Raw genomic sequence first — 25,934 nt, forward strand, 5'->3', positions numbered from 1 at the left:
TGGTTCTGGGAGCAGATGAGGATCTGAATAGAAGTGGTTTCATGCTGTTCTAATGTGTCTGCATTACTTAAGCATTGAGGGGAACAGATCACTGAAGGCTTTAACGGAGCAATGACAGAAATCAGATTTTCCTTTGAAAAAGAAACTTTGGTGCCAGCAGTGCTAGTGGGGCTGGAGGGGAACAAGGCTGGAGGCTGTGCGGGGAGTTAGGAGACTGTGGTAACAGTCTAGAAAGAGATGCCATGGGCCTAGCATCCTGATCCTCTCTCATATCTGATGGAGTTTCCATTCTATTGGCCTATGTTTTGGATAAAATCACAAAGAACAAGAAAGACTGCTATTTGCATTTTGAGCCTTCCTTGCAGCTAGCAGGATTTAGTGAGATAGTAATTCATTCTGATAGTGCTGGTGGAGACAGTGACAACAGTGACCTTCCACAAGCCGGATGCTGGGCCAAAAGCGCAGCATCCAGGAGCTGCCGGCAGCCGCAGCTGTGTCTCCGGTGCAGTGGGTCAGTAGGATGATACCTGGCTGTAGTTCTGGCTGCGTCAGCTCCCTTTGTTCCTGCCCATTTTCCAAGCCCAAGTTTTCAGATCTCAGAGTAATTTTCATCCAATTTTTAAAATAATGCTTTTGAGGAGGTAAGGCAAGTATTATTATTCCATTAAGGTGAGGAAACAAACTCTGAAAGCAGAGGTGTTCAGCTCAAGATCAAACACTGGTAAGGACGTACCCAGGATTGCATCTAAGGCCCTTTCCACCACCCCCTCATTTATCAAACTTGGTAGCTTGTATGCGGCAAAGTGAAGGGAAGTGCTAGAAGCTGTAGGTTACTTGTGGCACAGCTCTCTAGAGTTATGTAGGAGTCTTATTAAAAATTAAGCTATTTAAAACAATATAAATTGAGTAAAATGTAAAATCTAGGTATGATTAGAAAATTCAAATAAATTTTACCTTTGTAGGAAGTGAACCTCTTGATCCCCCAGTAATCCAGAAGTATTCATATCTGTAGTATGGACTTCGGTAGAAGTGTGTAAGTCCTGATGAAACAGCCAATTCCTAGGCTACTGTTGCAATTAGCTACATGTCCCCATTTAATTTAGCAGTCACCATATTTATCCCCACAGATCTGATCTATGTGTACATGTATAATAACCTCATCTATATATGTTCTTAAAGCTCAGAAGTCCAGAACATCTTAATCAGTGTGCAATACATTTATTTGACTAAAGACTGGTAGAGATGCAGATGCTAACTAATACTGCAGAAGATACATGAAACATTGGCAAATACCTTGCTAAAAAAGAGATAAAATGTAGCATGTCTTTTCCATATCTTCATGCTATGCTGAAATGACTACTTGTCATCTGGAGATAATTATGTGCAGTGATTTCATGGGAAACAAAATCATGTTTCAATAAAAGGGTAAGGTAGATATGAATCATAATCATTCTAAATTATAGTTATTAAAATTCTATAAATTCAAAACATTTCAATTCTATAGTTTGGGCAATCAGTCCATTCTGAGGAGCATTGGCCAACCCGTATAATTTTCAGATGCTCTAAGTATACCAGTTTACATCTGACCACAAAATGTTTCTCTAGATTACTATTACACATGCCCATTTATTCATTCTGCTATTCATTCAGGCATGACTAGGTCTTGAGGCAAAGATAAATACCCAGTGACATGGAAATAAGGAATAATACTATGATGTGATTTATAATAATAGAAGTACATATAAGACAAAGTGTAAGCATCAAAATATGAACTCTGCCCATAGGGTTCATGGAAAGGTTGAGTATTGCACTCAGGGTTGGTTCTTAAAGGGTGAATACAATAACAACAGTGGACAATGTGCTCAGAAATAGGAAAGGCGATCAGAGAAGAGTGTTTTAGACAGAGGGAGCTGCATGTGCAAGGACATGGAGGCGTGAAATAGTCCAATGGGCTCAAAGAATTGCATGTATTTTCATGTTTATGAAACCTAATATTGAAAAGCAATGGTGTGTTAGAAGCTAGGCACGTGGGATAGATCATGTGAAGGACTTTAAAAAGTAATGCTGCTTGGGCTTTACGTAATGGACATGAGGAAAACAGTAAGAGTTTCAGGCAAGAGCATAGCAAGAGAGTATTTACCCTTTAGAAAAATGACTCTGAATGTAGTGTGGAGAATAGCTTGAAGAAGAAAGAGACAAAGGCAGAGAGTCCAGGTGAGAAGTTATGAAGATGTGCAAATAGAGATGAAGAGATGAAAAAATGTGTGATAAATATCTAGGTAATAGAACCACATAAATTGATAATAAATTGGATGTGAAGGATCAGGAATGGTGAGGACTTAGACATCTCAGTGATTATCAAATTAAAAAACAAAATAGGAAATAAAGAAATAATAAAAGTGGTGGAAATAAAAAATAAGCTCAGTTTTTTTCAAGAATGTGAGTTGTCCGTGGATTATGCAGGCAGAACTATAGAACAGGCACTGGTATACATGGAAGAGGTCCAGGCTGGTGACACTTAAGTCATCGATCATACAAGTCATAATAATAACTATGGGAGTGAACAAGATTGCTCAACAAGAAAAAGATATTCTCAAGTAATACAATGTACGTGCCTGATGTGTCTTTAGTAGTTATCACATCTTTGTCAACAGTTGCTGTTGGAGTGTGCTTTCTCATTCATGCCTAACAAAGTGCATCCTGTTGTGACAGAAGGAAAGCTGGGCTCGGAGCAGGAGAGTTGGCTCCCAATTCTGACTCTCACAAAGTCATTGTGTGATGTTGGGCAAGCAATTTTAACCATTTCCTTCCTTGGTTTCTTTATCTGTGAAATGAGGAGGCTGAATTAGATGACCTCTAACACTGTAATTCTTTAACCAGTTCTGCAAACCTCATGACTTCCCCTGATGGGCTCTGACGATACCACCAATGAAATCTGAAATAACCGAAAAATACCCATAAAGAGAAATCTAGCCTAGTAAGAGCCACAAACTTTACAATTTTCCCCTGAATAATAGAAAGTTGACTTCAAAAAATATTTTTGTTGTCATTGGGAGCAGTTATTGTAGACTGTTATGAAAAGGTAGGGCTTTTTATTGAAAGAGAATGATACTTGGTCACAAATATTTGGGCTTCTATTGGCCTTTGGGGCCAAGTTTTCTTGGAAAATAACTATATAAGGCCGTCCTATTTAAAAACCATCTACTCACAGCTTCATTGTAATAGGGATTATGTAATAAGTCTGATAATTCTTGCCCCTTCTGGCCAATTATGACTGCCTACAAGTAATACAGGAATAGAAAACATTTATCGTAGTTATATTGCATTTAAATTCTCTATCCTTACAATGGCAGGCAGTTCAGATGACTGCACAGAAAGACCTGACTAATAGATGAACTCATAGGTTCTGAGCTGGCACCCAAACTAAATACATGAAAAGCTTTCCTTCATGTTCCCCAAATGTGAGGTACCATGGGCTCTAAGCACCAAAGAAACATAGACGGTAATTTGACCAATGAACCAAACATTTGTGAACATATTACTCCCTGTGTGATAGTATATGGATGGAATAGTTCTTGTAAAATTATTTTGTAGTTTTGATTGAGCTGCAGTGCTTGTATAATAAGCCTCTGAATAATGATTATTCTCAGAATGTCAGAGCATTATCTGATTGTGAGGCACTCTGAGTGCACTGTGACTGGGCAACAATCATGGCACCCAAAGCCTCGGAACACAGAGCTTTGCACTGTAAAGAGAAACATTGCCCAAAGAATATGCTATGTTTAACTTAGAGTTTGTAAAACTGTTCAAAAATCAAAAGCAAAGTAGAAAGGTAAAGAGTTAATAAACAAAGATTATTATAGTTAATGGAAATAACCAATTGAAAGAATGTAAGGAAATACAAAAGCAACCTAAAAAGACAAAATGTCTAGAAAAAAATATAAAAAATGTGCAAGACATATATGGGAAAAACTTTAAAACACTACTGCATGATATGAAAGAAGATTTTGGACAAATGATAGACTTCTTTTGCAAAGAGATCCAAGATGCATCATATTATAATTCAGTGAGGCAAACAAGTATGTAAAGTATCCTACTTTTTGTATAAAAAAGAAAAATAAGAATCTACATTTTTAGTTATTTGTGCATAAAAAAACTCATAAGAAATTACCTTTGGAGGCTGTGGGAAATGAGCAGGTAACAGAGCAGCTTTTTCATACCCATTGTAGACTATCTCCTCAATCAACTTTATAGCTATATAGCTTTCCATTCCATGTTTGTACTATAATTTGTTATAATCAGACTCCTGTTGATATTTAGGTTGTTTCCAGGCATTTGCTATTACAATCAGTTCTGCAATTAATCATGTAAAATGACTACCTTTTCAAAAACCAGACTTTAAACCATGGATAAAACTTTCAACAACAAAAATCCAGAAATAAAAGCAAACACTTTCAAATGAAAGCTCCGACTTCTTAAATACAAACAGTGAAGTTCAAGATGGCAAGTCTTATAAGCAGCCTAATCCAGGATGCACAACTAGGCCTTCTCCCTCTCCCATCCACAGACCACATATACAAACTACACCAGCTATCTTGCTAATGAATGAAGCATCCCAACATCATACATACATTAGAAAACCTGCTGTGCAGATGAGAAACAAGCCAAGTGATTTCATCCTTGCCAGTTGGCATAAGGCTCAGCAGTTTCCTAGTTAATCAGCTATCATTCTCACAGTGTCTCCTGCCACAGTGGCTACTTTGCTAGACTGGTAGGTGTGGCATGGTAGTTTGTTAAAAGAATAACTTGCTTTGCTTCTCTCTTTAGTTTTCCTATATTTGAAGCTCAGTTTTGCTCCCTTGTCTCAGAGGTAGTTTGTTGCTGAACAAAGCAGGAGCTTCCTGAAGAAAGGCTCCCTGTAAAAACTTCAACTCACAGAAGAGATTGTAATAGTAATAGATGTCCCTAATAGAGAAAAGAGGGGAGTGCCTTTGAAAATGGCAAGAGGAGAAAAGAATTAATTTTCCATCCAGGGAAGGGATAGTAGTCTATAGGTTTTTAAATAGCAGGGACCTACTCCTGGCTCCCAAAATGGGCCTCAGAGAAGATGACTACCTGGCTTTTGAACCTTAGGCACCAGGGTCCTAACTTCAGTGGTTTCTTAATATCCAGCGAGGGGCTCAGGAGCAGTTTGTTGCTAGTTTGCAAGGAGTCATTGAACAGAAAGTATGTCAGCAGCAACTGTGATGGATTGGATAACAGTGTTGTTTCCTCTATGAATCAGAAATGCTTTAAGCTGCAAATAATGAGAAACCCAACATACAGTGGCTTACACAAAGAGGGTGATTCTTTTTCTTCTCACAACAGTAAGTTCTGGAAGAAAGTGGCTCTTGAAATTGGTTCAATGGCTTGATGTTGGGGCCACCAAGGCTGTAATTCTCCTGGCCTGTCCTTCATGACTACAAGATGGTTGCTGCAATTCCAGATACCATATTTGTAACCAGCCGGAGAAAGAGAGGAAGAGGGAGCCATTAGGCTCTTGCATCCATGTTACCGGGAAAAGCAAAGCATTTCCTATATGACCAGTGTAAGTTCCCTTACCCTTCATTGGCTAGTGTCATCACCTAACCATTTGTCCATCCCCAGTGGCAGGGAAGGTGGCAAAACAGAAGGGATTCGGGAATGCCTGTTGGGTTAGTTAAAACCACTGTGACTCCCATGCCCAACTTCCCCGGCATTGCATACACACCCTTAGCCCTGCGTTATCAGTGGGAGGTGAAGCCAAATAATGATAGAAATTGAACTTCCACCACCCAGTGCAATACTATGGGATTTGAATGAATTTTAAAGAAACCAATTAAGAAAAAATAACCATAAACTTTTTTTTTTTTTAACAACAGAAAAGCGGGGAAAGGATGTTTCTTGTGCATCAGATTTTGTGGTTGTAAATTCATTACCTTTTACTAAAGCATCAATGATCTTCTTCTCTTTTGAGGAGTCATTCTTAAACAAAACAAAAGAAAAAAGAAATGTCAGTAGTAGACACTTCTTAGCATGCAGTCACCAAATCTGTTCACATAGACTTGAGAAATCAGCTGTGGACATTTGAACACTGGTAATGAACATAAACCCAGTTTATGAGGCACATTTCACTTAAGGTCAACATTAGTTAAACTTAGTCATAGAACTTCTAAAATTTGCAGTGCAGGTGGCTGGATTTGGGCTCTTTCCAAATCTCACTTAATTGGATAAAGCAGTATCAGATGCAGATCTTTCTCTTACATGTAGTTGGTTCCACTGAAACTCTAATCTTGCTTGGCAGGTGCCCCATGTTTCTAAATTTCTGTTCTGTGCTCTGTGTTCTTTTGTACTTAGTTTTGCTTTGTTTTTAACTGACAAAAGACTAGTTAATTTTCTTGGCTCTTAAACCTGGTTCTGGATCCCTCTCTTCTTTCCTCTCTCCTCTGCTTATGTTTTTCTCTCCTATTGCTATTCTGAGGAGTGTGTTTGTCTCCTCATCAGCTGACTTTCTTCTCCCTGCAAAGTAGCCTCATGGTACCTGCCACTGGAATGGCAGCAGAACCTGGGGCCGGGCACACACGCTGCTTCCTTTTCCAGAGCTAGATCATTAACTGCAGAGCATTAAATGCAATTTGTCGGCTTATCTCTTTCAAACTTGGAATAAGGAAGTCATTGCCCATTGGTAACCACTTGCCAGCTGGAACTTTTATGCATATCATCAAGGTAGATGAAATTGCTGTGTGTCCTTTGAACTCATCCCAAGAATTATCTCTGTGATGCGATAGTTTTCACCATATCACAGTCATACTGTTAATATTAACAAGAAGTACCTGTAAAGTGTTTGGAGTTCCTAAGATGAAAGATGCTGCCACGTAAATGGAACAAATCCATTTGGGGAGATAGAATGTCAATACAGGGAATATTGCATGCATCATAGATCTGAAATCTCAAAGGCCTGTGGACTTAATTCTCACTGACATGTATTTAAGGATGGTGGTTAACACTTTTTGAGCATAGTTTTTCCCAGCTGAAAAGGACACATAATTTGTTCTACTCTGCAAGTGTGCATGTATGTCCTATAGAGCACGTCAGCCACAAAGCCAATGGAGCTTACAGTTTAGAGCTCCTCTTATGTGGGGCCTTCCCAAAGTTCTGTACTGTCAATTTTGAAATTCATATTAGTTTTCATAAAGAAGATACCATAAATTGCATAAACTTCAGACTTCACAAAATCTGGATCCGTATCTTATCCAATATATGACATAACTTTCCATTTAAAATTTTTAGTTGTATCCAGTATTTTGTTGGAAATGAGTGAGTACATTAGTAGCATCACTATAAAAAAACTCATTTTATTTGCTTCTGGCTTTATGGTTAGGTTTGCTGTTAAATCTAACCAGTTAGAGGCATTTTCACATAACCCCCAATGAAGGCAATTCAGCAATACCTTTAAAAATTATAAGTATAAATATACTTGCACAGTTAGAAGTTACTGTATCTAAAAAATGATTCAACAGCCAAAGATTAGAAACATTCCAAAGTCATCAATAAAATACTAGTTGAATAAATGATGGTATATCCATATAAACACTGTGCAGCTGTAAAATACTGAGGATGTTGTTTACCTGCTGATATGGAAAGATTTTGAAGATAATGTTGTTACTGTGGTATAGAATGGTATATATAGCATGCTATATGGTGCAGCAAAAGGGTGGGGCATAAGAATATTTATTTGCAATTGCTTGTGTTTGCATAAAGTAATTTTGGAAGAACACATAAGAAACTAATAAATGATTACCTGTGGTAGTGTGAAGGTTGGGGGATGGATGGGAAATAGGAGTAGAAGTGAGATACATTACAGTTTTATGTATTATCTATCTATACAAAACCATTGGAATGTGTTACTCAAAAAGTAAAATTAAGAAAGAAATGAGAAATTGTTTGGATGCTCTTCTGTCTCTGTGTATGGATATTCTTTTAGCTCTCCAAATGGCTTTGTGAAGCTTCTCAGATGTGGGAATCTTACCATTCTCTTAACTACCTCAGCAATAACACTGTACCCAATTTCTGTTAAGACAAGCCACTCTCCATCATGTGTGATCATTAATTATAAATGTCATTTTCAAATCTGTTCTCTATTTACCTCCTGTCATTCTTACCCTCATCTCTACATGACCTTCATGATGTATTTCTCTCTATTTCTTAAACAGCCTATAATCACTCCCATAGAGATGCCTTCCTTGTCCCCTTGACTTGGTTGGATTACCTTGCTTTTCTCCATACATTCCTTTTCAAAATACTCATCTCACTTGTTATTACTTGTAATACTAGTCTTCCCTACTCAAGAGGCTAAACCAAAAGCTGCATGCTGGTCTGGGCTGAATTTGTATTGTTCACTTCTGTGTCCCTAATGCTTCATACAGTTCCTAGCAAGGTTAGCAGACATTGGTTGACTGGAAGTGCATGTTTTCCCTCCCATACCAGAGAGAGTGGTTTCCTTACGGGCAAGATATGCCATCTTCTATAGTCCACACAATATAAAGAACAGCAGTACAGAGTGGATAAGAGACAGAGGTTCAAATGAGAGCTCTGCCACTTATTAGCTCTGGGGTCTTAACCTCTTAGCCTTTCTGGACTTCAGAGGTCTCATCTATATTAAATTTTCTACTCATTCTGTCATTTAACAAGTATTTACTGGGTATCAGCCATGTGCCAGGTGCTATTTTCTTACCTGTGGATATAGTACTTTGCAAGACAGGGAAGAGCTTACTGTCTATAGCACACATTCAAACTGGGATAGGGGATATGTTGGATGCAGAGAGGCACAATAAATACTTAAACCAAGTAAATAACAAATTTAAATAGAGACAAAGGGTACAATAGAGCAACAGAGCATGGCTAACTTAGGGCAGTCAGGTAAGGCCTCTTTGAGTGGATAATATTTGAACTGAGTTTGTAAGTAGATTAAGTAAGATAGTGTCTATCAACACCTTATAATAATGTCTCATGTATAATAAACTTCAATAAATGATAACTGTCAGCATTATCAAAAACATGTCAAGAGAATGAACTGGAGGTACATGAAAATATAAACAGATTATCTTTACTATATCAAATGCTATCATTACAATATTTATATATGGATTTATATGCATGTGCATACTGTGTGTGTTGAGTCAGCAAGCTCTTTGCTGACTGAAAGAATCTCCTTTTTAATTCTGGAATTGTTGACGTCCCTCCAAAGCAGCATAGTTTATATCCTGGGATGATGTAATAACTCACAACATGTCTGACAGTGTAGAGAGAAGTTGCAGAAACATATGTAACACTGGTGTTCACAAGTGGATTCAATGTTCTCTCAGGCCCACGAACCTATGAGCTTGTTTGTTATACCTGAGCCGATGAAAAGCTGCTTAGGGGTAAAGATCCAAGAGAGAGACTCTGATATGTCAGCACAAACACACTCCAAAACTCCAAATCACCCACTGACAGTGCACATCTTCCTCCTGCAGAGGGAAAATCACTGGCGTGTACTGGTTGGTATAGGTCATGAGTTGGGTTAAGAACCTCCTCTGTGCCAGGCATTTCTCATTTACTCCTGCCAAAATATATGAGGTAGGTAGTATCTTAGATTGGACTCCCAGAACTGACCCCTAGATGAGAGAAGTAGAGTAGGAGAACTGAGGGTGTGATTCCCAGATAAAGTCTCTGCTTGGGCTGCAGGCCCCAGGAGATTGTGGGGTATGAAATTGTCCCCATTTGAGGCAAGGGTGGGTGTATATGCACAGAAATAATAACTGGGACCCAGAGAATCTGAGCAGAGCACCAACAATGTCCTCTACAGTATTCATAACTCTAACTGACGTGAGAGGAAATCTGGAAGTTTATGCACTTAGAGAAAAATACTTTGCTCAAGGTCACCGACCTATGAAGTGGCAGAGCTGGGATATAATCTCAAGCTTGACTTTATAATTCATAGCCATTCTCATCTCCCAAATGTTCCTCTCTTTCCTGACCACTGACCATATATACCAAAACATATTGTATTTATATAAGTAGACATTCTTACCTAGCTTCCTGGAGCAGAAGACTATCAGGAATTGCCATGAAACATTTTATTTGAGAATCTCTAGAAGAGCACTATCCAACAGAAATATAATGCCAACCACCTATGTAATTTAAAATTTCCTAGTGGCCACAAAAAAATAATATAAAATAAAGAAATAAGTGAATCCAATTTAATAATACACTTTATTTAGCCCAGCATATTGAAAATATGATTATAAAATGTAATGAATATAAAAAATTTAATGAGATATTTTATTCTTTTTTTCATGCAAAGTCTTTTTATCTATTTTACACCACAATATTGCACACTTTGATTTGGTTGCAAAATATTTATCTGAAATGCTTGAACCTTTGAAACCCTTTCATAAAATCTAAAGTTGAAAAAAGTACATTCACATAGCCAAGTTAGTCCAAACATACTTCAAATTTTCCATAACAGAATCAAATATCATTTTTGAATTAAATCACTTAAAATTAACTATTAAAAATATTCAGTCCCTCAGTCACACTAACCACATTTCAAATGCTCAATAGTTTCAGTGGCTAGTGGTTACCATCTTAAACAGTACAGATAATTTGTCATATGAAAAAGTACAGGGTGTGATTCTGTATACCATTAGGAACTGTCAGTCTATCAACAAATAAATATTGCATCTATCATGAGCTACACACACTAAATATGGTGGTGAACAAAACACCCTTGGCCAGAAACAATTAATTACAAGGAACTTACAATTGGAGTTGCTCAGAAGGAATAAGAATTAGCCATGTTAATAATTTTGGATCAGAGCCATTCAGGAAGGAGATAGAGCCAACTTTTGCTTGATCTTTGCTAAACGCCAACATGCAATACTTTATTTTCATCTCCAGAGACCTGGTTATTGGGTTTCAGTGCATTTTGTAATCTGGTGAGAAGTCTTTCATCAAACCTAAAAGCACTGATGAGTGGCCATTTTGACCCCATAACCTCACCTGTACAAGCCCAGTGGTGCTGGAAGCACAGCCAGGTGCTAGGAAATGAAAGCACTAGAAGGAAGCCGACATACCTTTATATGTATGTGCAGGTTTATACTCAAAGGAAGTGAGCACATTTTCAAAAAAGTGTGTACAAGAAGTTCATGAAAGCACTGTTCCTAATTCTCAAAAACTGAAAATTATCTATACACACATCAACAGAAGAATGATTTAATAAATAGTAGAATTTTCTGAAACATTCATGCAGTGAAATACCACACAGCAATGAAAATGAAAGTCTATAGCTATGTATATCCACCAATATGGATGAATCTTATAAACACACTAAAAAGAAGCCTGATACAAAAAAAGAACAAAATGCAGGATCCCATTTAGATCAAGTTCAAAAATAGGCAAAACTATTTATCATTCAGAACTCAAGGTAATCATTAACTTTGGTCAGAGGTGGCAGGGTGTGATTAAGAAGTGGCATGAAGAGGGCTCCTGGAATGTTCTTTTTCTTAATTGTAAGCTGTTATGCAGGTATATTTATTTAATGAAAGTACTGAAGATTGGTTCACTTTTCTGTATGTTAAACTTTAACATATATAGGTAATATATAAATTTATTTATGTATGTATTTATGTATTTATTCTCTGAAGATCAACAGAGTTCTGTTGTTCACTCCAGAGCTCTAAAGGCAAGCTGGGAATGTGTAAGAAAGTGAAAATTATCATTCCACTCTGTGGTTCTACCTTCTTAAAATCATAAACATTTATCTTGAAGGCAGTGAAAAATCAAGTGACCTAAGAGCCTGGGAGTCCATGAGGCTAGTAGGTGATAAAAAGAGAACTTAGTCCTTGTTAAGGCTGCTGCATGGCATGTCTTTCCCTCACTTCTGCCTAATAAAATCCTAACTTCCTTCCAGGTCCATTTAATGATACTTCCTCCAGGAAGGCTTCCTTGATTGCCTTAAACAAAAATTCTCTCTCTTTCTTCTAAATTTGTAGGACACTTCTCAGTACTATTTCTCATATAGTACCATGCATTATAGCAATTTCTAGAAGGTAGTGCTGAGTAGTGCTTAAAAACTTAGGCAGGGTGTAACCCAGGGTTCAAGACCTACCTCTAACACTTGCTGTGTGACCTGAAGTTATCTGCTTAGTCACTATATATTTCTTTTGGTTGTAAAATGCAGATGATAACTATCAGACCTCCTGATAGGTTGTTGTGAAATTGGAATTAGATAATGGGCATACAGCTGCTAGAAATCAATAAGATCTCAGGAAATCTTAACTATTACTATCATTGAGTATTATCTATTCTAGCAGATGATAGGTTCCTGAAATGTGGGACGTGACTGAGGTGTTCTATCACACACATCCCACACTGGTCTGCCTGATACATAGGCATGCTCTTTTCTGTCTTTCCCACTAATCTCAGCTCTACAAGAACAGGGACAGCAACTCATTCCTTGTAATATCCTTCACATTGCATGACACTGGGATTTAAACTGCATAGATGCTTAGTAATGGGGTGAATCAACAAAGGAAGGCTTGCCCTTTCTCATTTGGCAATACTCCAAGTAATCAAAAGAGAACTTCCATACACCCACACCACAAATTTTCCTGCCTCTAAGAGGACTAACCATTCCTGACTCCCTTGGCTATGCAAGTTCAGGCACTGAAAGTCTCATGATCCAGGAAACCCTTCAGGGCCAGAAAAACCAGGATGGCTGACCCCCCTAGCTACTTCTGTGCCCATACACTCAGGGCAGCCTGCTGTTTTTATGGAAGAACAATGGTCTGTGCTCCTATCTAAAGCCAAAGGTCCTCACTCTGGTTGGCATTTCCTCTGCCTATTCAAGGACAGGGCTCTTGAAATTCTCCTCTCTCCTTCCTGCCTCATCAGTCTTTTCCTCTCTACTGAACCAGTTCCATCAGCATACAAACATGCTGCAATTTTTCTTATTTTAAAAAAAGTCTTTAAATAGTAAAGCGAAAACAATGACAACAAAAAATGGGGCCTATATCTTCCTCAAGCCACCACCCATTTCTTGGCTCCCTTTTATAACACAACTCCTTAAGTGAATTGCCCATACACAGTCTATGATTCCAATTCCCCCCTTTCTCACTCTTTGTTGAACAATTGCAATCAGGTTTCTGTCTCCAATTTTCCATACACAAAGGTCTTGCCACAATTTGCCAGTGATCTAGAACTCTCCTAGACTGTTGCTTTATGAGAAATAAAATTCTATTATTTCAAGCCATTGTATTTTCTTGTTTTTTTAATCACAGAAGCTTATCCTAGCTTAAGTAATAGAGCTAAGAAATTCCACATTTACATATTCAGTTTATATGCTTCTGCACTTCACACTTACAGATCCAACTGTCTACTCTGCAACCAACTGAATGTATAATAAGCATCTCACAAAATGTCAAAACTAAACATTTAATTTCCATCCCTAAGCAGTTTCCCCATCTCAGAAAATAGCCCTCCATTCTTCTTGCTCAGACTCCAAACCATGAAGTCATTCCTGATACCACTCATTCTCTCATACCCTGCATCCAGCCCACCAGGAAAGGCCATCAGCATCTCTTGCTAGATTATTTCGGTGGCTTTGTAACTGGTCTCATTGCTCCTTTCCTGGCCCTGACCGCCCTAGAATCAACAAAAGAGCCAAAATAATCTTCTAAAAACACAGGTCAGTGTAAGTCACCCTTCTGCTTGTAACGGCCCCCCTGTTGCTTCTCATCTCATTCAGAACAAAATCCAGAGTCCTTATCTTGACCGACAAAGCAAGCGATCTTGTCCTGTTGCCTGTTGGAGCCCATCTCCCCCTGCTCTCCGCCCTCCCCCACCGGCCTCCTTGCTCTTCCTCAAACACACCGTGGCCACGTCAGCCTCTGGTCAGGAACTTGCTGCTCCTCCTGCCCAGAAGGCTCTTCAGATAATGGCATGATTCACTCTAGCACTTCCTCACACTCTCTTCAAATTTTAAATTATTTCCTTCTTAAAATCATTCGTTTATTGATAAAAGAAATATTTTCCATGCAGTGGACACTGTGGGAACGTGAAGATGGATGTGATACGGCCTCTGCCCTCCAGACACTGCTAAATTGAGCTGGAGCCTGGGCTTTTGGGGAAGGTTTCCTAGGGAAGGTGACCCCTCAGATGAATCTCAAGGAAAGAAAAGGAGTTAGTCAGTGGGGGAAGGGGTGACAGAGCGAGAGCGCTTAGGCGGCGGTAGTTCACCTGGGAATGACAGCATGTGCTGTATTCAGGCACTCAAGATCAGCCTTTCCAGTCCCAAAGCCTGGCCGTGTGCTGCAGCCACGGGCACCAGAGATAGCTCAGGTAGCCACGGTGGGACAGGAAAACGAGCAGAACCAACACACTGGCCACTCGGGTGGTGCAGCAGCGGAAGCCAAGGGCAGTGACCAGACACGGGGGCTGCAGAGCACTGCCCACGGCAAGTGGGACGTTCAGACGAGCAGTCAGAGTGAGCAGCCCTTAGAAAGAGGGAGGGATGGCCCAACACATGGGCAGAATCCAGAAGCAGGGATTGTTTAGAGAAAATCATGCTGAGATAAAGCAATGTTAAGAGATAATAATAGCAGTGTGAGTCTGTAACGCTGATGGTCCTCAGGGAACCTAGTTTCCAGGTCTCCCTGCCCTCTTTCACCTCTCCGTCCGAATCTGGTTTGCACCTGTGTCTTGCTTTAACCAAAGAGTTCTCAGCCAAGGGAGATTTTGCTCCCTGGGGAACATTTGACAATGTTTGTAAATAATTTTGTCCATCACGGGTGGGTAGACGCCAGGGAGGTGTTGAACATCCTGCAGTGCAGTACTGCACCCCATGACAAAGGCTTATCAAGCCCCAAATGTCAGTAGTGCCAAGACAGAAAAACCAACAGGATGCCTGATAAGCCTTGTGATCTTATGCCTTAAGAACATAGAAGATTCCACTTTTGTGCTCTTGGAAGCAGAGTAGCCAGACTTCTTACATAGCCAGCTCAGAGTCCATGGAGACACCCATGAGAGGCCGCGTGGAGAGGGAGACATGTGAAGGCCACGTGAAAGAGAACTGAGAACCCAGACGACACCAAGAACCAAGGTCCTACATATATGATCCCAGACAAGTTCTCCCAGCCAGCTCCCAGCCATTTCAGCCATCTTTGCGGAGGTGCCAGATATGAGTCAAAATGCCATCGTGGTTGTGCCAGCACCAACAGACGTCACAAGGAGCAGAGCTGACTTGTCTCCTCCCACCCCAGTCCAAATTACAGAATCAGGAGCAAATAAATACAATGTTGATTTAAGTCATTATGTTTTGGGATAGTTTGTTACACAGTAATAGGTAGATGAAACAATAGCCAACTTGATACACATTGTTATAACCACACTCTAACTACAACCCTATGAAATAAAACCTATTAATACCATTGTAGCTATGAGGAAACCCAAGCACATAAGCACAAGGAAGTTAAGTACCCATCCAAGATTAATACAACCAGAAAATAAGAGAGTTGGGCTTTGAACCCAGGCAGCCTGACTCCAGAGGCTAATCTTTAATCACCATGCCATGCAGCCTCTCTAGTCATTCATTCTTTCATTCATTCAACAAATATTTATGGAGAGCTTACTATGTTCCCAGCACTGTTCTAGGCACTTGAGAAACAACAGAGACAAAAATAGACAAAAATATCCATCTCACGGAACATACTTCTAGTGGAGTCTGAGATGCCATGAAAGTGTGTTTTCAAGTAGTAAGACATTGTTTGCTTTTTTGGCTGCCAGGCATCTACTCCAAAACCCCCATTTCCACTGGGGAATTGCCCTTCCTTTTGGATATAGTCTGTGAAGTGGGCAGCCTTCTCCTTATCAAGCCAGGCCAAATAGTCCTGTCCTGGGATTTGAATCTTCAAAAAAGTAGTACGAAGACAAAATAGTTAGAACTCATTCATTCAAGAGGTGGTTCCCAGACAAAACTGTTGAGAAGCTCCTGCTACCCAAACCCCACAATCTGCCCTGCTTCCAACCCATTTGTGAACCTTGTTCTATAGACTTCTTGTTGTACTGTGAGCCATCTGATATCCTCCTGATAAATCCCTGTGTTGAGTTATGTGCAGACTGTTCTGATGCTGGTGATTAAAAGACTCTAACTACAAGTCTGGTGTTCAGGAGCTCTCTGGGGCAGGGGGAACACTGGTGGGAATAAAGTAAATAGTAATGATATCCACCAATAATCTCCATTGACTTCATCTCTCGTTTCTTTTTTTTATTATTTTTTATTAAGGTATTATTGATATATACTCTTATGAAGGTTTCACATGAAAAAACAATGTGGTTACTACATTTACCCATATTATCAAGTCCCCACCCATACCCCAATGCAGTCACTGTCCATCAGTGTAGTAAGATGCCACAGATTCACTATTTGCCTTCTCTGTGCTACACTGTTTTCCCTGTGATCCCCCACACCATGTGTACTAGACATAATACCCCTCAATCCCCTTCTACCTCCCTCCCCACCTGCCCTCCCACACCCCTCCCCTTTGGTAACCACTAGTCCCTTCTTGGAGTCTGTGAGTCTGCTGCTATTTTGTTCCTTCAGTTTTGCTTCGTTATTATACTCCACAAATGAGGGAAATGATCTGGCACTTGCCTTTCTCTGCCTGGCTTATTTCACTGAGCATAACGTCCTCCAGTTCCATCCATGTTTTTGCAAATGGTAGAATTTGTTTCTTTCTTATGGCCGAATAGTATTCCATTGTGTATATGTACCACACCATCCATTCATCTACTGATGGACACTTAGGTTGCTTCCATATCTTGGCTATTGTAAAAAGTGCTGTGATAAACATAGGGGTGCATATGTCTTTTTGAATCTGAGAAGTTGTACTCTTTGGGTAAATTCCAAGGAGTGGGATTCTGGGGTCAAATGGCATTTCTATTTTTAGTTTTTTGAGGAACCTCCATATCGCTTTCCACAATAGTTGAACTAGCTTACATTCCCACCAGCAGTGTAGGAGGGTTCCCCTTTGTCTGCATCCTTGCCAGCATTTGTTGTTCTTAGTCTTTTTGATGCTGGCCATCCTTACTGGTGTGAGGTGATATCTCATTGTGTTTTTAATTTGCATTTCCCTGATGATTAGTGATGTGGAGCATCTTTTCATGTGTCTGTTGACCATCTGAATTTCTTCTTTGGAAAACTGTCTTAATGTTCTCTGCCCATTTGTTAATCGGGTTATTTGCTTTTTGGGTGTTGAGGTGTGTAAGTTCTTTATATATTTTGGATATTAACCCCTTGTCGGATATGTCATTTACAAATACATTCTCTCATACTGTAGGATTCCTTTTTGTTCGGTTGATGGTGTCCTTTGCTGTACTGAAACTTTTTAGTTTGATGTAGTCCCATGAGTTCATTTTTGCTTTTGTTTCCCTTGCTTAAGGAGATTCATTCAGGAAGAAGTTGCTTGTGCTTATATTCAGGAAATTTTTGCCTATGTTGTCTTATAAGAGTTTTATGGTTTCATGACTTACATTCAGGTCTATGATCCACTTCAAGTTTACTTTTGTGTATGGGGTTAAACAGTAATCCAGTTTCATTCTCTTGCATGTAACTGTCCAGTTTTGCCAACACCAGCTGTTGAAGAGGCTGTCATTTCCCTATTGTATGTCCATGGCTTCTTTATCATATATTAAATTGACCATATATGGTTGGGTTTATATCAGGGCTCTCTAGTCTGTTCCATTGGCCTATGGGTCTGTTCTTGTGCCAGTAACAAATTGTCTTATCTCTGGTTTCTTAATACAGGCAGCTGATGTTTCCTCAATCTTACGTAAAGTGTTAAGCAAAAACAGCTCCGAGCCTCCTTCTTTAAACCAGATTGTTACACAGCCCAAAATGCCAATAGTGCCCTTCACCTTCACATAAATGCTGTACAGACCTTTCTGAATAGAAATTCTGAAGCCACCATTGAAAAGAATTTTCAAAGCAGAGACTGAGGGACAGAACACTAATTAATAGAATTGTGATAAAAACGTAAGACTGTAGAAGCCCAACTTTCAGGACTGAGCCTGAGCTCAGAACCAGACCAGGGCACAGGCCCAAGAAAAGGGAGATTCAAGGCCTATCAGACTTCCTGAATCCAATCTCTGGAGTGGAGACTAGGAATTTTCATTTTTGAATAAATGACTCTGTCAGTGATCCTGAAGCTCACTAATGTTTGATAACCATGCTGTTCAGTGGTCAGCGAGAACTCAGACAGGTGCTCGTCAAACTCTAACATGCAGGCAGGTGACCTTGCTGAAATGCAGATTCTGATTCAGAACTTTTGGGGTGGAGCCTGAGATCCTGCTTTTCTAACAAGTGGACAAATGATGCTCTTGCCCCTCAAATCCCATTCTGAGTAGCAATGCCCTAGACACTGTGGGCTCCACACTCAAGTCATAAAGTCTAGGGGGACCTAAGCCTGAAGCCAGGAGGTGGAAGGTACAGACCTAGGAGGAAGGCTGGGTAGACGGAGTGTGAAAGCTCATTCCTTGTGAACTGACAAAATGAAATCACAGAACCTGTAAAACCGACAATGAAACTCTTCACCACCACAATGCTACCATCCTTCTGGCTTAACCTGAGCAGCCCCTAAGGCTCAATGCTTCAATTAAATCCTCAAATAGCTACTTTGCCTGACCCTTTCCCTCTGATTCCAAGTTCAGTATTACAAGATGAAATAAAAACACAGATGAGATTCCAGAGTTCCATCTGATGTAATTGAGTGCTTTATTCTTAGTTGGAGTGCAAAGAATTTTTTATTTTTGTACATCATTGAGTCTGTGTAGATAATGTGGTTGCATGTTAACTCTTCTTTTAAAAACTATTTCCTATTATGAGAAAAAAGTGCCTAAAAATCTGGCATTAACAGTTGCCAAATGATGGATAAAACAGAATCAAATTATTCTGAAGATCTTGTGAATATTTAATTATTAGAAATGGCCCTTTCCTTTCTAGTCATTGATATATTCAATAACAATCACGGTTCAGGCATTATGCTGAGCACAGGCATTTGCTGCAGAGGTTATGTGGTGCCACCATTCTGGCCAAGACACGAAAATTTATGGGCTCTGTGTATGTGTATTGTTTAATGAAACTTACAGGGCCCATCCATTGTTAGATTTATTTGTTAAATGAAAGGCTATGTGGAGATCCATGTTTCATGTCTTCTGGAGGAAACCTAGAAATGAAGGTAGAGTTCCAAATGGTAGGGAATAAACAGCAGGTGGTCTGGGCTTCGCTCAAAATGTGAGTCAACTAAAAATGGGTGTGGGTTTTGTTAAGGAGTCATTTCCACTCCAGATTTCAATGTATGCTACTCAGCATAAAGTGATATTTAAGAGCCACTGCCATAGCTGTATATCAAGGTAAAGCTCTATTGAACTGATATTTTTATAAATGTAAGTAGCCTTTTCAGGGCTGAGCAAAAGGAGCTGGGAAAGGTACCTCTTTCAAAGCCTTTTATCCCCTACAAACAACAGATCATCAAACCAGAAGTTTGCAAACCTCTGCTTTACTCCAGAATTATTTCTCTAATAGCAATTTCCAAAGCAATTTCCAAAATCACTTAAAAGTGTGTGTTAAGCACCCACATGCAAATTATTTGTGATGCAGCTATGGAAATGATTAGGGGGAGAATATGAGAGGTTCAGGAAGGTGGAGTCCAGAATGAGGGCAAGCAGAGGAAAATAAGGCAGTCATGGAAAGGGCTGAAGCAAAGGGTGTGTGACATGAGGAAGAGGTAAGAAGGGTGATGTAGAATGAGAGGTGCAGAAATGGATCACCAACACCTTGAAAGACTTGAGAAGAAAGTAAAGGCATCGAAAGGAATATCATCTCCTTGGAGATGTCCTACAAGATCAACTATACCTAAAATAAATACCCTTTTCCAAGCACATCATTCTCCATCCACATACACTGCTGTTTATTACAACATGACATTGTTTTATGTGTTAGGAATGTACATTTGTTTATCTGTGTTCAGAATGGACATTGGCCTTACATTCAATTAGAATGTAAGGCCCATGATGCCAAGATCCCGGTCTTGTTCACTGCAGCATCCCAAAATTTAGAGAAGAGCCCAGCAATCAGAAGTGCTAACAAAACATGCACTGAATGAATGAATGAACGAATGAAACCAATGAAGTATTTGAGGAGGGGAAGGGGCAGAAGGCTGGTACAAGTGTTTAAAACAGAGACGCAACAAATAAAGATGGGGGGGTGGGGAGAGCAAATAAAAATAGAATGCATGTCTTAAAATTTAAGATAAAAAGATATGTGAGTCCTAAACTCACCCCAAATCTAATCTGAACAGCCTAGAAAGATTATAAAATATTCATAAGCTTTAGAAGAGAAGCATCAAATAATTCTGAAAGAGAAAAATTGAGCCCCCAGTTCTCAGTAAAAGCAGCATACTCCAGAACACCCTCCTGGCCTCTGACGCGCCCCCACCCCCAACCTCCTCCCCACCACTGCCTCCAACCAGCTGCAGGAAAAGGCCCTGGGCAAGTTGTGTTGTCCTAAGGGATTCATCAAGCTCTCCAGGGAAAGTCACACTAGAAGGAGCATCAAATGTCACTTGGTAGCTATTTGGGAAAAGAGGAAAACAGAGTTAGTAAGGGGGGAAAGCTTTACAAACCTAGGAATTAGTCAGAAAAGAGAATTTTTAAAATCCTTACCACCCCTCCTACCTCCCTCTCATCTCGCAGACAGTGTCTTGTTGGGATTGTTTATCTGAGAAAAGACCAAGCCTGAGCTGTGAGTCTGTGGTTGTGCACGCCAAGTACTTAGGTTACCAAATGTCTTGGTGCCGGCAGGAGCAATGCTGTGGAATCTGGTTTAGGCAGAGAACAGAGGAGCAACTTGTGACTCCTGCAGTCGAACACAGGCCAAGCACCTTCTCCATCAGAAGCTGCATTAAGCAGTGCCTGCCTTGTGTGTATTGATTGCCGGCTATTAACCAGCTCCCCACAACAGTTGCACAATACAGAGAGTTTGTTCACTCTTTTCTGAACACCAATTCAAACACAGATTGGCCTGGTAATCTGGTTACCTCTGGAGAATGAAGGGGAAAATGAGGGACACTTACATGTTATTTTACAAAGTCTAAAAAAAAAGTAGTGAAATTTGTTTGCTTGCTTGTTTTGTTCCATTTGATATGTTTGAAACTTTAATTTTACTAAATAAAAAATGATGGATTAAGGGTATTTAAGTTTTTTCCCCTTTTGACCTTTCTAGGTAAAGGTATGTATGTGTGTGTGTGTGTGTGTGTGTGTATATATATATATATATGTATATGTATATATGTATGTATATATGTATGTATATATGAGACAGGGACCATGGATGTAGTCAGAGTAGGGTAAGGGCCTCCGGAGGGGGCAGGGTGGGATATTTGCAGTCAGAGCAGTGCAACTGCATGCAAGGAAACCCCCCTGCTAAAACTCTATGTTAAACATGGAGCTCTAGAATCATTCTTAAGTAAAATTAGTTAATGTTCCCCAGATAAAGAAGAGTAGCACATGTTTTATTATGCTAACCATTTATAATCATGTGTAAGGTTCTCTTTAGCATACTAAAAGGCCCAGGCCTATGTGCTGTCTTTCTCCTTCAGATCTGATGAAGTGATTTTGCAAACTGGGCAACTAATTTAGCAGGTAAGCCCAGGCATAAACAACACAGTAAAAGGCAAGAAGGATTCCACCTTAAAGATAAGATTGTATTTTAATACCCAAGAAGTTAAGACGTTAGAAATTCTTAACTTACTCTTTAGCAAGCAATACCTCAGCCCACCCTGGGGGTTGAACAAGTGGCCTTGTTTCATATGCCCCCAGACCAAGATGCTGGTATCCCAGGGAGAAATCATCAGAGGAAGTTACTTGTGTTAAGTTAATTCTAAATATTCAGAGACCACTTAACAAGTCCACACCCCTAAGCTTTTTTCACGTTCCCAAATATCTTCAACTGCCTGTAAAACCCCTAGACAATGCACCACCACCAACTCTCTTGTCCCCTCCTGGCGTGAGCTGGGAGCTCTGTCCTTTCACTGTATCTCTAAATAAAAGCCTGTACCTTGCTCACCTACCTTGACTGTTTGTGAAGATCATTCTTCGGCTCCGCAAACAAGAACCCCGGCATCATATATGTATGCATATATATATGTATGTGTATATATATATATATATATTTTTTTTTTTTTAAGAAAATCAGGTTGTAGGAGAAAACCACATCAAAAAAAGTTGATGTCCACTAGATCCCAAATGGCTTGAAAATATAACGACCAGCCAGGTGTATTTTCCAGTACTATGTAACTTTAGCAGAGGTGTGCCATCCTAACTAGCTCTGTTCTGAGTTCTTTGCTCTGTGGGTGTTTAATCCTTACAACTGCATGAGGAAAGTACTATTTAATCTCTGTTTACAGATGAGGCGCTGGTGTTGGTTGGGAAGAGTGGAAAATGTAAGTCATCAACAGTCTTGTGGTTGTGTCAGCTGTAGCTCTGCAGTTGGTAATTTCAAGATGTGATGCAAGCTGTCCTGTACTCTTTTTCTTGACTTTCTAGTTGAAATTTAACATGTGTATAATATAGTGCAATAAGTGTACCTATCTTAAGTGTATATCTTGATGAATTTTTACATATATATTCACCAGGAAGGTATCCCCTGATCAAAATATAAAATATTTCCAGCATCCCAAAATAGGGGTTCCTTTGAGCCCCTTCCTAGTCAATGTCTCCCCAAAAGTTAACCATTATTCTGACTTTTATCATCATATATTAATTTTACCTGTTCTTGAACTTCACATAAATAGAATCATACAGTATGTAGTTGTTTCTGGCTTCTTTCTCTCAATATTATGTCTGGAAGGTCACCACCTGTGTTGTGGGGAGTATTAGTAATTCATCCTTTTTTATTGCTGTACAGTATTTTGTTGTATGAATACTTTTATCCATTCTCCTGTTAATGGACTTTGGGGCTTCCAGTTTTGGTAATTATGAATATTCTTTTTCATGTCTTTAAAGGAAAAATGTCCTTATTTTTCCTGAGTGTATACTTCAGAGTAGGATTGCTGGGTTACAGAGTGGATGTACATTTAGAATTCATAGATATTGCCAGTTTTCTAAAATAATTATGCCAATTTACACTTCCACTGGCAATGCATGAGAGTTCCAGTCACTCCACATCCTTGCCAACTCTTTGTCCTTCTAGTAGGTGTGTAGTGGGGTCTCACTGTGGTTTTAAGTTGCATTTTCCTGTAACTAAGAACTTAGGTGCTTTTTAATACCCATGGTAGTCATTTGGATATCCTCTTCTGTGGGGTGTCTATTTAAATCTTTTGCTTATGCTTTTTAACTAGATGGTTTGTCTTAACATGTACTTATTAGAATCCTTTGTCAAGTACATGTACACTGGGAATAAATTCTCACAATCTGGCTTCTCTTTTTTTTCTTAATGGTGTCTTTTAACACCAAATCCTTTTCAGGAATTAGGTGACAATTTTATTTTATTTAACATATATAAAGGAGAGAGCTTATGTAATTATCAACATGTCCAATATAATAAAATTTATGTCAATAGCTTCAAATTAAACCTGTTTCAAATAACCATTTTACCCATTCAAGCATATGGTGAACTATTCACCTCACATTAATTATGCAAGGGATTGTGTCTTGGTTGCAAACATGGCTGAGACTCTTGCCCTCAAGGAACTCCGTAAGGTTTGCAGGCAATACACTGTAACCATGTAATGTGAGAAATGATAACGTGTGTACATGTCCATGAGATCAAGCTAGAGTGAATGCACTATGAGAGATCCCAGTAGGAAGAGCAGTCAAGCAGCTCCCCCAAAGGACATTTGCCCAGACCTTTGAATGAAGAGGAAGGAGGAGTTCACCAAGCAAACTTGTGGGAAGAGACATGGAAGGCAGGAGGGGTCAAATGCAAATACTTTGAAGTCCCTAAAGCTCTGATTTCCAATATGCAGTTTTCAGATCATCTGTACCAGATTGACGTGGAGTACTTGTGAAACTGGACTACTGCCTCTCACCCCAGAACTTCTTCATTCAAATCTTTGGAGTGGGGACTTAATGACCTGCATTTTCAACATGTCCCCTGAGTGATGTGTTTTTGTTGTTTTTTTACACCCTTGCATTTGAGAACCATTGAACTAGAATGCAGGGAACTGACCCAGGAAATAGTACCTAGAGAAGCAGGTTATGAAGAGCTTTTCCTTGAATTTTATGCTAAATAGTTTAGATTAATTCCAAGTGAGCAATGTGAGGCTGTTAAAAGAGTTTTTAAAGGGAAGACATTTTTTAAAATAAAAATTAATGATCTCGATAAATATAGTTCTTTCTACATCCCAACTGTTAAAATCATCAAGGGGATCTGTGCATGCTATTTGATAGTATTTGAACCATGCTTTGACTAAAAGTCAAAGGAGAAAGTAATGTTTGTATTTCTTGTTCCAGATCAGGGATCAGCAAGTTTATTCTGTAAAGGGTCTGATAGTAAACATTCTAGGCTTTCCGGGCTGCACAGTCTCTGTAATACCTACTCAGCTCTGCCTTCTTGGCAGAAAAGCAGTCAAGGAGCCACAGACAATATATAAATGAATGGATGTGACTGAGTTCCAACAAAACATTTACAAAACCAGGCAGGCCAGTGGTAGTTTGCCCTCATTGGTTCTAGATCATTTCTCTTAGTCTAGTTAAAAGCTTACAATGTCAGGTTTAACTTCAAGAAACTTGGCTCATGCTAGCTATCTTCTCTTTCAAAATAATGTTTAATGACTAGCTTTAAATATAAATCTGAAACAAATTATAAAGAAAGAAAATTAGTAAAATCTAGATTGTGATTTATTCTTCCAGAAAATGCCCTAGATGCTGAAAATGTAATGGGAAATGAGAGGTAGAAGCAGGGAAACTGTAATAATCTAGATTAAAAGGAATTCAAGAGACTCTACAACTAAGTGTAATGTATGAAGCTTGATCAGATTCTGGATCAAAAAAGAAAAAAGATACCTATAATGAATACATGTGGGACAACTGAGGAAGTTTGAATAGGGTCTATATGTTGTATGATATTAAATCAACAGTACATTTCTTAAATGTGATTGTGATATTGTAGCAATGTGGAGAACGTATTTGTTCTTGGAGACTCATGCTTATATTGGATTGGAGTGCTGTGAAAATGGTTCAACAAAACAGAGAGAGAAAATATGGCCAATTCTTAACAATTGTTAAAGCTAGGTGAAGGGCACACAATTTTCATTGTACTATTATTTCAACTTTTCTGTGGCTTTGAATTTTTTAAAAATAAAATTGGGGGAAATAAACATTGTAGAGTTCAATAAACAACACACTTTTTTTTCTTTTTTTTTTGCAGAAGAGGACTGGTTTACTTCAAAAAGTTAATTATTAGAATTCTATCATGAAGTAATTCAAGGCCTCATAACAATCTTCATTTTAGGCCTGGAGCTGCCATTTATAACTTCTGGCTCCAACTTGCCACATTCTCATCCCAACCCCTTCCACCTCTTTTCTCTTTTTTCCTCCAAGATCCTGGAGGGAGGGGCATGGGAAAATTCACATTCCACCAGATTACATGACATGTCACAAAATTGTGGATTACGGCTGTGTTCAGAGCCCCGCCTCACATCCTTTCTGGCCCAGGTGTCCCACCTTGTGGCATTGACATTGTCACCAGCTGACACTTTGAGTTCTTTCTCTGTGAAGTGTGGAAAGTCTATCAGAATGAGGTGACAGTGGCAGAGCTGCCACAGGTGACAGACTAGTCTGTTTGCACAGGCCTCCTCTGTCTCCGGTTTTGCATCTTC

At 39.3% G+C, this 25,934-nt stretch overlaps 1 long non-coding RNA gene across 1 annotated transcript in view; it reads left to right on the top strand.

Moving 5' to 3' along the window:
• LOC118923050 (uncharacterized) overlaps window positions 1-25,934 on the top strand; it is a 112,886-nt gene that overhangs the window by 60,591 nt on the left and 26,361 nt on the right. The window lies entirely within an intron of this gene.

Source organism: Manis pentadactyla, chromosome 5 (genome assembly GCF_030020395.1).
Source record: "Manis pentadactyla isolate mManPen7 chromosome 5, mManPen7.hap1, whole genome shotgun sequence".
In the NCBI taxonomy this organism is placed as follows: Eukaryota; Metazoa; Chordata; class Mammalia; order Pholidota; family Manidae; genus Manis; species Manis pentadactyla.